This window comes from Ruditapes philippinarum, unplaced genomic scaffold (genome assembly GCF_026571515.1).
Source record: "Ruditapes philippinarum isolate M1 unplaced genomic scaffold, ASM2657151v2 ctg1450_1_1_1_1, whole genome shotgun sequence".
Lineage (NCBI taxonomy): Eukaryota > Metazoa > Mollusca > Bivalvia > Venerida > Veneridae > Ruditapes > Ruditapes philippinarum.
Genome location: NW_026851729.1, coordinates 92,659 through 108,896, shown reverse-complemented (window position 1 = coordinate 108,896; position 16,238 = coordinate 92,659). Strand labels below are relative to the sequence as shown.

Below are 16,238 nucleotides of genomic sequence, written 5' to 3'. Positions count from 1 at the left end.
TACATGTTTGTTTGTTTTAAATTGATTAAATTTATTGTTAAAGTTAAGTTTTTAAGTCATATTTTGAATCTACAATTATGCCGAATTTTCTTGCACACTCTGGTGTCAAAGCAAGAGCTATTGCATTTTTTTTCTACAAGAAAGAAGATCTTGTTGGTTTCAAAATGAGCCTATCCTGAGTGTACATTTTTATTATACATTGTAATTAAGTTTAAGACGAGAAATAAAAGAGAATTGTTCCAAGTATTTACATACTTTCTTCAACATTATTTACCATCTAATAATAAATTACATCGTAACCCTTTCCTCAATTTAATGATACATCTTAGATTCTTATACTGATTTAAAAACCTTAGTAACGAAAAAAAAATGAAAGAAAAAGGTATTCCAAGGGTCCAGTTTTCAAGTCCTGATCAGACTGCACAATTTTCTCACCCTGTAACATACATTAAACATGAAAGTAAAAATCCGAGAGAAAAAAATCAATTCAAAGTTGAAAAAAATTACTTATATTACTTTCTATAAATGTATTTGGTGCTTTCTTTATATATATGCGCTTACTTTATACAATGTATATGCGGTCAAATTAAAAGAATATGAAGAGGACAGAAGTAACAGCATAAAGTACGTATGTCAGTATTAATACTGCAATCGCCATAGAGACAGGTGTAAAATAATATCTTTTTTTTCTCCTTTATTTCATAAAAGTTTCACCCGTATATTACTTTTGTAAGGTCATTAAACCTCACCCTTATTGGATTAGATTTAATGACCTTACAAAAGTTATGTAAGTGCTGAAAACAAATCACCTACATTTGACAATGGAGCATATCACTAGACATAATACATATCTGTAAGTACGAAACTTGACCGATGTAATTAATACTCATATTGATCAAACACAAACGACTATTATTTGAAATAAATACATTGTATAAATATGCTAACACACAACGTGCTGAATTCGTCTGATGCCAATAGAAGTTTACGGAATTTTCATTTCAAAAACAAAATTTGAACTGACAACAAATTAGAGCCTGTTCAGACTTCAGGGTTATACAGACTGGCTTGGTTGTTTTTAAATTTTCTAAGGGAAAGGTTATCATTTTCGGTCAGGCAGTTTAAGGTTTAAAGGGTGTATTTAGCTATACATTGGCCTGTCTGTAACTGTGTTATAATTGGCAAAGATAATTCATTGAATCATAATAAGAATGAGACTTACGTACCATCTTATTAATCTACTCTTGCATTCTCAAGCCCTCCAGGAGGATCTTACACTCATTGAAATCTGCCATGAGACGTCCAACGCGTAATGATAAATTAAAATAAAAATACCAAAACATTTTACACGGACAAATTCTCGACCCTGATCCATCTGCAAATTACAAAATACCTCGGACTCAACTTTTCGTCTGAAATTTCTTGCAATAATTAAACACTTCTCAAGAATTTCAACAAACGGTTATATGACCAAAGGCTTCATTAAGAGTTTAAATTAACAATGAAAAAGACATTGCCTACAAAACATCGGTTCGACCCCAGGTCGAGTATGGGTTTAAGATCTTACGCAACAACATCCATCAAGTAAAGATAGTCCAGAGTTGGGCGGTCATATGGGTCAAAAGAAAGTTTTAAATACCAGCCGGAAGTGTAACCTCCACGCTAAACAGTTTTTGGCGCTCATTTGAGCATCGCAGATATGTCTTCAGTCCATCATGTTCTATAAGATTTACCACAGCCATCTGACTAATTAATTTACCACCTTAAAACAGGCCAATCTAGAAAAATGCAATCTCATAGCTGTAGACAATCCAAAAACTAAGACAAGTTACACATTTTTCAAAATTCTGATCACAATACTCATACCTCCCACACACTAACTTACCATGCAACATAGCCACGCTATAGATACTGGGGTGTTGCCAAAAGTCTAGTCCTCGACCTCACACCCTGTTTTAATCTTCTTAAACTAGTGTCACTTTTTAACGGCTTTTTTATTACACAGCAACCAAACCTTTTTAAAATACATGTATATGCGATGCTTTGACTGAATAATATGACCCGACTGTACATCCCCTGCCCGCCTCCCCATTTTTGCACCTGCTATTTTCCAAATACTCGCCAAACCTAACGCTGACTGGGTCTTTACTTTCTGTCTCACAATACCAGATGATTGATCACCTTAGATCAGGCTTATCTTGATGTTTCATCTTGTAAACAATCCGGTGAGATGATCTGTCTGTCCACAGTTTACAGCAACAGATAATATCTCGTTCAGCGGCTACCATGCTGTGACTCAACTTCTAGGGGCGTGGACGGTAACTTGCACTTTCCAGTACCGTCCATGAACAGGCTCAATCAAACCGAGCCTGCAACATTTTACAATTTTGTCGTTTTGGGCTTTCTTTAAGGATTCTGTTTTTCACTATTTCTATTTTTCCTATGTAAGTGGTACAAACATCTAGGAAGGTGTTTAATGGTGTCGGAAATATACATTATCAGTAAGAATATTGAGTTTCTACTGCAGAATTGTCCTTCTATGTAGGAATGGTTGTTTTTGCCGTAAAGTAAATAACCAAACGCCTTATTAATTTAGATAACGAGGAACAATATCTGGCGTAAACAAAGGAAATATAATTATCAAAGTGCATAAATACAGCGCCAATATACATAAATGGTCAGTGGCAAGATACCTGATAATGAAACATGATGATTAACAACAATTACCTGTAAAAGACATAAAGTAACGCCTTGATAATTTGAATACATAACGAAGAACAATTTCTGGCATAAACCAAGGGAATATATTTATCAAAGATTGTATATCCGGAAGGTTTGTAAAAACTGAGGCCCGGTTTGCAAGTTTAGTTTAAAAAAAATATTAGTAATAAGTTCTGTTAGGATGAATACGAGGTATGATCAAAAAGTTCTCGGAGCCACTACACCGACATTTACACACGATACGTCGATACCGATATCTTATTGAAGATAACTGACCGAGTTACACGCGGTTTTACACAGATTAAGTAACATAAAACACACTTTGATCAGTAGAAGGGTGTGTCATTTAGAACAAATGGAGGCAGTTGCAATCATAGCCGTCATCAAGTACCTCTGTAAAAAAGGGATGCCCCCAAGGAAATCCATGAGGACTTCATGGATACACTTGGGAAGGAGTCCCCTTCCTAAAGCACTGTGAAAAAAATGGGCTGCTGAATTTTCGAGGGGCAGGGACAGCATTGGAGATGATAAGCGGCCTGAAAAGAGGCCACCAACGATGAAACTTTCGAAGTTGCGCACGATCTGGTCATGTGCGATAGAAGGCGAGACTTGCGAAGCGTTGCTAGGGAAGTGGGTATAATTAAGCTTTGGTTCAGTTCAGGCAATTCTGAAGGTTTCCGCTAGATGGGTCCCAAGACATTTCAATTCAATTCTGCGTATTCTTATTTATTATTCCTTGCAGATTTTTCAAGTACTTCACTTGATCTATGACAAAAATCAAATTCTATGTTTTATGCTTCTTGACCAGCGGAGAACCTTTAACTGCGTTATTTCTAATAAACCACTAGTGATTACCTTTAAAGGATACTTCTTTATTACATACTTCATTTGAAGGTTTTAAATTTATCAATTTTTCGAATCAACATATCTTCCATTTTAAAAAGAACAGAACATTCAAGTCAAACGAAGCTTTAAAATGTTGATAACAAATGAATCTTGACATGCAACATATACATTTTATTCATTTATTTTAACATCAATATATAAAATATGTACAGCTAAAACAGTAAAAAAAAAGCATGAAATGAACTAGTAGTCCAATGCAGCTCAAAATTTTAATAATGTTGCAGGTCCGGTTTGGTTCAGCATGCTCAGGGACGGCAGAGTTAAACACAACTTATTTCACACACCCCAGCACCGTCCGGTTTCTTTCACAGTAACAAGGTTTTTGTTATGTCTTCCAAGTAACTCTAAGACCAGCGCTTTAAATTTGATACTACAAGCAGTGTCTTGTTTTCAAATATTCGTTGATAAAAATATTAATTATCACATTTCGTTTCAATGGCATAATTTGTTATCGCCAACAACAGCTACAGGAATGCAAAAACATGTCACCATTTCTGCTGATAATCTATACATTGACCAAGCAATTCCTGTTGCTCATCATAGAGACTTTAAGTATGTTACACCATTTTATGAAAATGATTCCACCATGAATCTAGAAATATTTCTATCATGTCATTGTTGGTAGTTTATCATATGTTATTGCTGGTAGTCAATCATATGTCATTGTCTGTAGTCGATCATATGGCATTCTTGGTAGACAATCATATGTCGTTGTTGGTAGTTAATCATATGTCATTGCTGGTAGTCAATCAACTGTCATTGTTGGTAGTCAAGTATACGTCATTGTTGGTAGTTAATCATATGTCATTGTTGGTAGTTAATCATTCGCCGAAAGTCGTATCTGAACAGCAATCAGAAACATACACGACAAAAGTATTATCAGAACAACTAAAGAAAAAATAATGTTTCCGGGATCGTTGTCAGGGTCCAGATCGCTTCTATCACCGTAACCTATCAAAACAAAAACAAAAGAATGTTCGTTTAGTTAAGTTTAATAACATTTTATTGTATAAATATACTCACTATATACAATTTCACTTACTGACATATTCGTGAAGTATACATGTAAATACCGAAGGATTGAAGATGTGACAACATTATTGATAGCTCTTATCCCATGAAGTCAGTTAGAAATAAACTTAATAATTTTATTTATTTGGATGTGATTGTTTGATTTTAAAGTTCTATAACGTTAAACGTTCAATGTTTCAGAATATTAGAGTAATTATACTTATAGGGTACAAGTTTGCAATCAAACTGCAATAGAACAAGTTATTTCTGTGTATTGGAACATTATTCAATGTTATTTGGGACATGCAAATTAAAACGGTAACATATTGATAGAAATATAAATGTCTTGTTTGATGAACTTGTGAATAAAAAAGTAGAAAAAAACCGACTAGTCAAATCTCAAAATATGTACATGACAAGTTTATATCTCCATTAACTTTTTTAAATCAGAAAGTTAAATCAGAAGCTAGGAAGCTGAAACGTAGAACCAAGTGTGTCATAAACATTGCCATAAAGGAATTGCTCATATAAAAATTTTCAAAGTAACATTCAAAACCGATTTCATGGAGACAATGCGTTCGGGCGTTATAAATATCCAGGACTCGGTAGCCATTTTGTCAAGTTTGTAACCATTGCGCTCACTCGAACCAAGTGCGCAACCACTTTTTTTTTATTATAGTTGAACCCATGGGGAGTTTTAAATGAAAATTTTACCTTCTGCGTCGCATCATATCTTATTTTCACTATGTCGTGTGTACAAATCACGATATCCTTGGTAAATATAAGCATTTCTTATTGAATCCTATGCTTAAAACTATCAACTTAACCTTCCTACCGATCGCTGACCAAAACATAGGTTTACAGTCGCTTACACGAGCTACTTACTGCTGCAAATTCGTATTGTTATCACTCAAAGCCGTGATTATTTAGACAATGCCGGAACTTATTCAAGAAGAAATTTATGATTTTTCAATATAAATCTAGTTTTAAATATAATAAGAGATTACCTTCTGTTGTTCCCCCGGTGACGTATTTTGCCTGAAAAAAATATTTAAGGATTGGTCTGGTTAATTTTAGTGAAATATTCATATTAAATATGGAAACCAAGTTGCATTACGTGTGAGACATATAAAATCTTATTCACACAGTACTGTGAGGCTTTCAAATGATGTTTTAAAAATAAATTATTTCGGAATTTCAAAGTTCTTTGTTTAATATATACAAGGTCGTCTCGAAAAACTACATATATGATAATAAACATTTCTTGAATGAAAATAACGTGTTCGTATTTTTCGTTTATATATGTAATTATTACGCCAATTCAAAAGAGAAGTTTTGCAATAGAAACGGAACAAATCGTCACCTTAGTGCAATAACTGAATAAGTCCAGACCTATTAGTTTTAGAATGACTTAACCCGATACTTCAGTAAGGTGAAGAAATGACAATATTGCAAATTATATGTCTAAATTTATTTACATTTTAAGCGAACAAAAGTCACGATCAAAAATATATTGGAAAGAAAGAATATGGTATTCCGTATGAGAAGAAAATACACTTACGTGCACCGTATAAGCAATAATAAAGTGCAACACATCTCTATAAAGGAAATCCATGTATTCAATTTACATTTCAGCAGAAATTTTATCACTCAAGAACAATGGTATCATAAAAATATGAGAGTTTATGAAGTGCGAATAAACATATGTTTCTCTCCCATATTATTCAGGTTTAAATTGTTAACGGAATAAGCCATTTATAATCATGTTCCTTCTTTATGGTCTTATACATGATATTATATTGCACATGCATGATATATGATCATACAATAATACTAGCATAATTATATTGTAAGAAAAATTTGAATATAAGAAAAGGTTATCCATTAATTTCCCCATTTCCTCATTGAGTGGCGGCATGGCAGAGTGGTTAAACGCGTCGGACTAGTTATCTAATGGGTTCAAACCCCGTCAGGGGCAAGTCGTTGTTTCGTCGAGCAAGAAACTTTACACTCATTGCTCAGTACTGGTTGGTTCCAGGAACGGATTCGAAAGTGTGTCTACAAGCGTATAGCTTCCTACGCAATCTAACTAAAATAAATTCTGTATAAACCAATTTCCTCATTCAAAAAAGTATTTATTTCTCCCGAGATTATAGAATTCTACTTTCATGTATGTCAATACTAGTCATTTAGTCTGTTAATACTAGTCATTTAGTCTGTTAATACTAGTCATTTAGTCTGTTAATACTAGTCATTTAGTCTGTTTATACTAGTCATTTAGTCTGTTAATACTAGTCATTTAGTCTGATAATACTAGTCATTTAGTCTGATAATACTAGTCATTTAGTCTGTTTATACTAGTCATTTAGTCTGTTAATACTAGTCATTTAGTCTGATAATACTAGTCATTTAGTCTGATAATACTAGTCATTTAGTCTGTCAATACTAGTCATTTAGTCTGTTTATACTAGTCATTTAGTCTGTTAATACTAGTCATTTAGTCTGATAATACTAGTCATTTAGTCTGTTAATACTAGTCATTTAGTCTGATAATACTTGTCATTTAGTCTGTTTATACTAGTCATTTAGTCTGTTAATACTAGTCATTTAGTCTGATAATACTAGTCATTTAGTCTGATAATACTAGTCATTTAGTCTGTCAATACTAGTCATTTAGTCTGTTAATACTAGTCATTTAATCTGATAATATATACTTGTCATTTAGTCTGATAATACTAGTCATTTAGTCTGTCAATACAAGTCATTTAGTCTGTTTATACTAGTCATTTAGCCTGATAATACTAGTCATTTAGTCTGTTTATACTAGTCATTTAGTCTGTTAATACTAGTCATTTAGTCTGATAATACTTGTCATTTAGTCTGTTTATACTAGTCATTTAGTCTGTTAATACTAGTCATTTAGTCTGATAATACTAGTCATTTAGTCTGTTAATACTAGTCATTTAGTCTGTCAATACTAGTCATTTAGTCTGTTAATACTAGTCATTTAGTCTGATAATACTTGTCATTTAGTCTGATAATACTAGTAATTTAGTCTGTCAATACTAGTCAATTAGTCTGTCAATACTAGTCAATTAGTCTGTTAATACTAGTCATTTAGCCTGATAATACTAGTCATTTAGTCTGTTAATACTAGTCATTTAGCCTGATAATACTAGTCATTTAGTCTGTTAATACTAGTCATTTAGTCTGTTTATACTAGTCATTTAGTCTGTTAATACTTGTCATTTAGTCTGTTTATACTAGTCATTTAGTATGTTTATACTAGTCATTTAGTTTGTTAATACTAGTCATTTAGTCTAATAATACTAGTCAATTAGTCTGTTAATACTAGTCATTTAGTCTGTAAATACTAGTCATTTAGTATGTCAATACTAGTCATTTAGTCTGTAAATACTAGTCATTTAGTCTGTAAATACTAGTAATTTAGTCTGTTTATACTAGTCATTTAGTCTGTTTATACTAGTAATTTAGTCTGTTAATACTAGTCATTTAGTCTGATAATACTAGTCATTTAGTCTGATAATACTAGTCATTTAGTCTGCTAATATAAGTCATTTAGTCTGTTAATACTAGTCATTTAGTCTGTAAATACTAGTCATTTAGTCTAATAATACTAGTCAATTAGTCTGTTAAAACAAGCCATTTAGTCTTATTATACTAGTCATTTAGTATATCAATACTAGTCATTTAGTCTGTTTATACTAGTCATTTAGTCTGTTTATACAAATCATTTAGTCTGTTTATACTAGATATTTGGTCTGTTAATACTAGTCATTTAGTCTGTTTATACTAGTCATTTAGTCTGATTATACTAGTCATTTAGTCTGTTAATACAAGTCATTTAGTCTGTTTATACTAGATATTTGGTATGTTAATACTAGTCATTTAGTCTGTTTATACTAGTCATTTAGTCTGTTAATACTAGTCATTTAGTCTGTTAATACTAGTCATTTAGTCTAATAATACTAGTCAATTAGTCTGTTAAAACTAGCCATTTAGTCTTATTATACTAGTCATTTAGTATATCAATACTAGTCATTTAGTCTGTTTATACTAGTCATTTAGTCTGATTATACTAGTCATTTAGTCTGTTAATACAAGTCATTTAGTCTGTTTATACTAGATATTTGGTCTGTTAATACTAGTCTGTTAATACTAGTCATTTAGTCTGTTAATACTAGTCATTTAGTCTGTCAATACTAGTCATTTAGTCTGTCAATACTAGTCATTTAGTCTGTTAATACTAGTCATTTAGTTTGTTAATACTAGTCATTTAGTCTGTTTATACTAGTCATTTAGTCTGTTAATACTAGTCATTTAGTCTGTTAATACTAGTCATTTAGTCTGTTAATACTAGTCATTTAGTCTGTTTATACTAGTCATTTAGTCTGTTTATACTAGTCATTTAGTCTGTTAATACTAGTCATTTAGTCTGTTAATACTAGTCATTTAGTATGTTTATACTAGTCATTTAGTTTGTTAATACTAGTCATTTAGTCTGTTTATACTAGTCATTTAGTCTGTTTATACTAGTCATTTAGTCTCCTTTGATATGTAAATTAATACGAATTCTCACTTCAAAAATTTGCAAAACGACTTGAAATGAACTTAAGCTTATATGAAAAGCTTACTTTTATGAACTATCTCCAGTCTGACTATCCTTTAGGGCTATATAGAAATTATACAGTATATCAGGTAAACAGATAAAAAGCATACAAAGATAGGTTGAATCTCTAAAGGATCATTGAATTATTTTTCTGTAAGCTATTCAGCAAGCTCAATAAAGTTAATAAGGTTTTTGACTTCAATACTGTAATTAAGGTCATATGGCGACTTTCCAGGTTTTTTTTCCTGGTGAAAAAAATACACCAGGGGTCCCTCTGCGTTTGCAACTTGTTCCGATGTAAGCATTACCTATACTCCGTATCATGCGAGCTGGATAGCCATGTTACATGAAAGAATCTATAGTCTCTGACTGAATTCGAAACAAATAGCGTTGGCAGTGAAAGTGTACCATATAAAACTTGCGTATGCAAAATAATACAAGGGCGATCAGTGATCACAGGTGTCGCCTGGTGAAAGCCAATTAAGCAGTAAGTGTTGTATAGAGGGGTGATAGAACAGTTTGTTCCTTGCGTGTCGCAGTTTCTTCGTGGCATGTTGCAGCTGGCTATTAGGAGACACAATAATCATTATTAACTGATCAAAATGCTTTTTTATTCAAGGGCTTTAAGTCAACCAAAAATCATTTAAACCCGTTAAGTATGGCAAGTACTTGAGAAACCGGTCAACCCTGTAAAGTTTTACTCATATTGCATAAGTAGTATAAGAAAAGTACTTAGCAGACAAAACTTTAAAAATTGAAGATATTTTATCTGACAAAAATCATTAAAAAGTAAAATTCTGACGATAAGTACAACTAAATGATCAGAAGTTTTTAAGGAGTAGTTCAGACAATATTTTTGACGGACAGACAGACAGACGATGGAGACGTGCTCTATATAAGTCGTGACTTCTTTGTATCATGTATCTGACGTTTTGTAGCATGGTGGCAGGCGACACAAATTCGCAATATCATAACTGTAACCAAAATTATTGAACTAAAAATGCCGATGATATGCACAACTGGACTTGATACTGATCATTCCAGTAGTTCGGGTAGATTTTTTAGGAGTAGTCCGGACAATTTTTGTGAAGGAAGGACAGACAGTCGACGTAGAAAGGATCCCTTTATGTCGCCACTACTCTGTGGCAGACGACACAAAAATCCTTAAAGATTACCAAGCACAACAACAATGAAAATGTTTGGTTGAACCGTTAAATATCAAGTAAGTTTCTAAATTATCATTTTCGTAGCTTTTTTAACTTGCAGATACCATGTAAAGTACATTATTTCAACTTTTAGAATAATGAACACTTTCAACTGTTAGGAGAAGGCACGTCAGGTAGCGGAAACTAAGAGGAAATATTTTAAAATCACCTTTACAACCACATGTTCAAGATCTTATCGTCAGCATCGCACTGGAGATATTTTTCAGCTTTTTTGAAAGCATAAGATTTTTTCCTGGTTTGTAAATGGTCGCAATAATATTCCTGTTTGTGTGTTCCTATTTTTTCTCATAAATTTTATCATGCGGATGCCGGGTGGGCATATGTTTATAAAGAGTAGCAACCTTCAAGTACAATTGTAGAGGAAGACAATATAGTATAATATATCGCCCTTGATATAGAACTAATGTGGCCTCGAATGACACACCAATGTGAAAATGAAATTGTTTATACCACGGAGCAGATTGTAAATGTCAATGTTACAGTCTTTCGTTAACAGAGCTAACCAAACTGACATATACACCTATGTAGATATATTTATCGCTGCTATATTAAAATAAATTTCACCAGTATAGTTAAAGGTCAATTGAATCAATCTATTTGTTAGTTTCACAAATGTGGTTTTCCTTTCCCGTTATTTGTTCTATTTAGTGAAGAAGATGAGTTCAAATCACCAGGGAGACCAGCTACTCATTGTAACTTCGTTCGTGCCATCCAGCCACCTAGCGTACACTTGTATGACACGAAAATGTGACATTGCTCTCGAGTGTCAATGAAACCTTACACTAAGGTATTAAAAACATAACAAACGATATATACAAAATATGATTTATTGCTATGTTTCAAAACAGTTATGTGAATTATATAAATAATACTCATCAAATATTATTCAAAGCTACAAGGTAAATGAACAATAAAAATATTTTGGATTACATCAATTTCTAAACTTGTTCATTAATAAATTATACCAATTTCTAAACTAGTTCAGTTATAAAATTATACAATGTTTGAAGAATATTGAACGATTAACAGTCATATTTATTTAGATAAATATCATACATTTCTGCAGGAATATCCGACGAGTAAATTTAGTTGAGATGATAAAAATATCAATTTCTAAAGTACAACTAATAATATAAAGTAATATACAATGCTAAAAGAATACCGAAGTATAACAGTTATTTAAGATACTTGCAACGTCAGCTCATATAAAAACTACACAATGTTCTTGAAGAATTGTGAACTATGAAATCAGAATGTCAATGTAGAAATTTTGATGAAAAATACAAGAAATCATACTGTACGAAGCACTGTGTTAGAAAAAGCGAAGTCTGTCAATCAAATCCACAGAAGAGGATGGCTGAAGCTGTTTCCTTGCTGCATCATATCTTCCAGCGATGTTCAGAAAACTGCATCTGTAAACACTGGACCTTATGTCCTGTGCAAACTTCCCGCTTATCTTCATAAACATTTCACTACAGCTTTTTCCAGGATTGCTCATGCCAAGAGTACTCCAACCACGAAAACAACCGTCCTCTTTATTCATCCAACAAATAACGTAATTTGTAGCTGGTAAAACAATAGCCATTTTCCTTTTCTCTGACCTGCTGTGCTCTCTTAAATTCAAATCAATGGTGTGTCAGTCTTTGGTGATAAGACAGTTCTGCTCAGCAATCCGTTTAATGCCTTTATATACCATCGGGAAGAAAAAGGGAGAAAATCTGATAATTAAAAAGAGTCTACAATTGGACGAATCTAATTCTTAGCTCTGACGTTATAATACGTAAATTACAAGAAATTATCAAATGATTGAAATTTTCTTTCAGAATGTGAGAAGAATAAAGTCAATCCCTTCCAACACACGGAGTTAGATCTTTCGTATCTCCGTGTTTTCGCATGTTGTGGCGCAAAAGCGAAAATAAGACATGGCGTAAATCAGCCACCATGATTTTCTTATGTTTTTTAGTATTTCTCCGAAATAAGTGTTTTTTGAAATTTTAAAGTTCTGATAGACCTGAACGGCATCATGCTATTTTTACGCGAAAGCATAGATATTGTAGTTGTTGTACGTATGGGACTAAAAAGGATGGGAAGGCGATATTGCCTTAACACAACAAAAAAACCCGCAATGATTGGATCCGTTTCTTTTTCAACACGGAATGTCCGAATTTTCATATGTTCATTGAAATTATGAAATATAAAGTTAAATTATTCAGTTACTGTCGTATTTTCTAAATATTTCACTTGAAGCTGATTTGATATATATCGCGTAATTTCAGATTACGTACTAAGAACAACTCGCCGATTAAAGGCACAGAAAACAAATAAATTTTTACTTCTTTAGAAAGGGCAAACATGAATTTTGTAATGTTTAATTAATGGTTTAAAAGGAAGTTAAATGTTTGTTACCTGATGAAAGTAGCGATATACGAGTACATGTATGTGAAATTATTTGTCATAAATGACATCAATACTATAAAAAAGTAATTCACTATAACATTACTTATTGCCATAAAACAATAGATGAAAAAGATGGTTCATGTAATTGGGCGAATGAGTAACAATTTGGATACTATAAAAGTACACCAAAATTTAAAAAAGGCTTTGAGAAATAAAAATAAATATATTCTAAGGCATAAACGGCCTTTAAGAAAGGGCAGAGAAGACTTTTTTCAATATGTTATAGATATTTTTAATGGCTAAAATGTTTGTGCAAATGGATACTGACAATAAAATTGTTTGTTTTACAGTTTGATTTGCCACCAAAAATGTAATTGTTCCAATGCTTTTAAAATCAACAGAATCCTGCAATATATCAAACTTACATAAAAAAACTTTCAAAATTTTATTTTGTTTAGTTCCGCCCATTGTTTTCTCGTTTAGGGCACACACATTCTTTTTACTTGGGTGTCATACGCTGCTTGTCATGGAATGGCACGAAAGTGTCACATTGAAGGTTCCATGATAACTGCCGTATGAACACATCTATTCAAAATTTTACCATCTTAAGCCAGGGCTAGGGGGCGTGGCCGGTAACTTGCACTTTCCATTATCGTCCATGAACAGGCTCAATCAAGTCAAGCCTGCAACATTTTCAATTTTGTCATTTTAAGAGTTCTTTATGGATTCTGTTTTTCTCTATTTTAATGTGCATTTTAACCAGTGAACGCGAATCCATGGACATGAGGCGGTCATGCGTATGTAAAGAAGACAATTGAAAATGAAAATATATATTTGAATCTCTCCCCTCTTTCATATACAAACATTTTTATTTTACCATGTAAATGAAATCACAGATACATTGCATGTGTTTAATTCGAAAATTTGTTTATAATGAAGGTTTATGATAACTAATAACGTGTTTATATTTTCACAGTATTGATGCTGACTTTTTCACATAGCAATTATTGCCTCTGATGGCCGCCATTTTGTGAGACATTCCAAATATATCTTATGCTTCATGAAAAATTGTTAAAAAATATTTTTCGAAGAAGTCCTGACTTCCTGTAAAATTAACAGGGAAGGACTGAATATAATATATGTAATGTCAAATAAAATGTAAAGGACAGTTCTAACCATTCTTAAAAAAAAAATGTAAAGGATAATTCTTACCATTCTATATAAAAATTTTAAGGATAGCTAGATATGATTAAATGTCAGGAATAGTTTTGTCACTATAAAATAAAACGTAAAGGATAGTTCTAAAATAAGATCTACAGGAATGAGGATAGTTCTGTAACTTTGAATTTAATTCGTGAATGATTAAAAAAATTATAAAGGCAAACGGAAAACAAGTAAAAAGGACACCTTAAAAAGAAGTTTTTTTCTTAGAAAAATCATCACTATCAATATGCTATAATTTGATTTCAATATTTACAAAATGCGTATTTTGCTAATAGCTACAAGAAATATTTATCATGTCATTGTAATACAAGCATTGTTAATATTTCTTTTTGTATTGAAAATTTAAAAATAACATACTTTTGCACGTTAAACAGTTATGCTTCGACCGAGTATTTTTTAAAGATACTTTATTTCGTATTGGTACTATAATAATCTTTTAAATGCTGCATCTGTTTAAAAGATTTTGACACGTTAATTAGCTGTTTAAATTGATTTTTTTTCATATTTTGTTAATCAGATTCAGTTTTTATTAAACCAAGGCATGTAATATGCAACTGGTTATGACAAACTATTGAACAGAAAAATAACGGTCATAACAGAAAATCAATTAATATGATATATAAAAGAATTCTATTGTGACTATGCAAAATAGACATAAATATGAGATCAATACTCATTTGCAATGAAACAAACAGGAAAAGGAAGGGGGACTGAGAAAATTAATTAATATTTTACAAAATACAGAAAGTTTAACAAAAAATGATGAAAACATTGGAATTAACGAAAATCTAGTTTTTCCATGTTAACACGTTGCCTTACACCTAAAAAAATTGATGTTTTGTAGCTTTTTTTAATTAATTAGTATATATTGTTTCATCACAACTTTTTAACAATTTGTCAAGTTTAAAAACATAAGGATGAACACAAAAAGTTAAAAGAAAAAATTTACGTCTAATGTCATTAAAATAAGTACATTTGAATAAGTAGTGATATTCATCACCAACAGCTTGATGTGGACATAATGGACATAATCTACAATTACGATCAATGGTCAAATGTCTGTCTTTTTCAATGGGTGATGGTTGTTCATTGTTCTAAATTCACATGAATATTTGCCTATGTAAAATGGAAGTACTAGATAATTTTCAAAACAATGAGTATACATTAGGCACTTCGTGATGTATCTTTAATATTATGTCATTCTTGTAAAAATTGATCATGCAGTCTAAAAGTGGTTAATATTATCTAAAAGTGATTAATATTATTATCTACTGTCTGCAGATAAAAAATTATTCTAACATACCACAATTATTAAGACGGCCTCAGGTCACAGGCTGGTCTGGATCTATGCTGGTTGCAAACGCATTATGTTGGTCAATTATTTTAACAACTGCAGTGAGATCGGAATGGCAACCTGTGGACGGATCGCACTTTAAAATCAAAATTGTACATTAAATTTTAATGAATAAATGAATTGTTCAAAAATGAAATACATATTTTAAAGTTTATATGCATGTTAAAAATAATCATTGTTGCCTCAAAGTATTTTCTTCTGTAATATTAATTTCTGGGAAGGGCTTAATCTAATGATGTAAGAACTTGTTGCCCCACCCATTTGCAATTTGATATATAGTCATTATTTGTATGATATATTTGTAAACATGTATTAAATGCAATAAAATATGTTTAAACTAAATTATGTTGGTTTTGTCATGGCGCGACTCAAATAAATTTTCCATGATTTCTCTAAGAAATGTTCATATTTTCAAAACTCTTAAGCTGGAATGACTGTTATTTGAAAATGTTGGCGTACTTTAATTAATTTACTTATAATAGTTTACTAGTTAATCACTGTATAAGTATCCAGTTAAGTAGTATCGGATATATGTCATTTTCATGATTTTCATTCGATTAAGGTGATTTCTGAAGAAAATATGTGCTTTTCCATTAATGTGAGCGCAAACTATGAAGACAATTTGCAAAAGTAAATCTCTATTTTAAAGGGTAAAACATTATGACAATGTTTACAGAAAAAAATCTATAAAAATCATATTTTCAATGTGACGACTGTTGTTTGTTTGTTTGTTTGTTTTGATTTTTTTGTCGTTTATAAACCTGATACC

At 31.6% G+C, this 16,238-nt stretch overlaps 1 long non-coding RNA gene across 1 annotated transcript; it reads right to left on the bottom strand.

Moving 5' to 3' along the window:
• Positions 1–3,732: 3,732 nt before the first annotated feature.
• Positions 3,733–6,713, bottom strand: LOC132738308 (uncharacterized). The gene is made up of 3 exons (XR_009626858.1): positions 6,200–6,713; positions 5,646–5,676; positions 3,733–4,578 (listed from the first exon to the last, which is right to left on the bottom strand). It is a non-coding gene; the product is annotated as an uncharacterized LOC132738308 (long non-coding RNA).
• Positions 6,714–16,238: the final 9,525 nt, after the last annotated feature.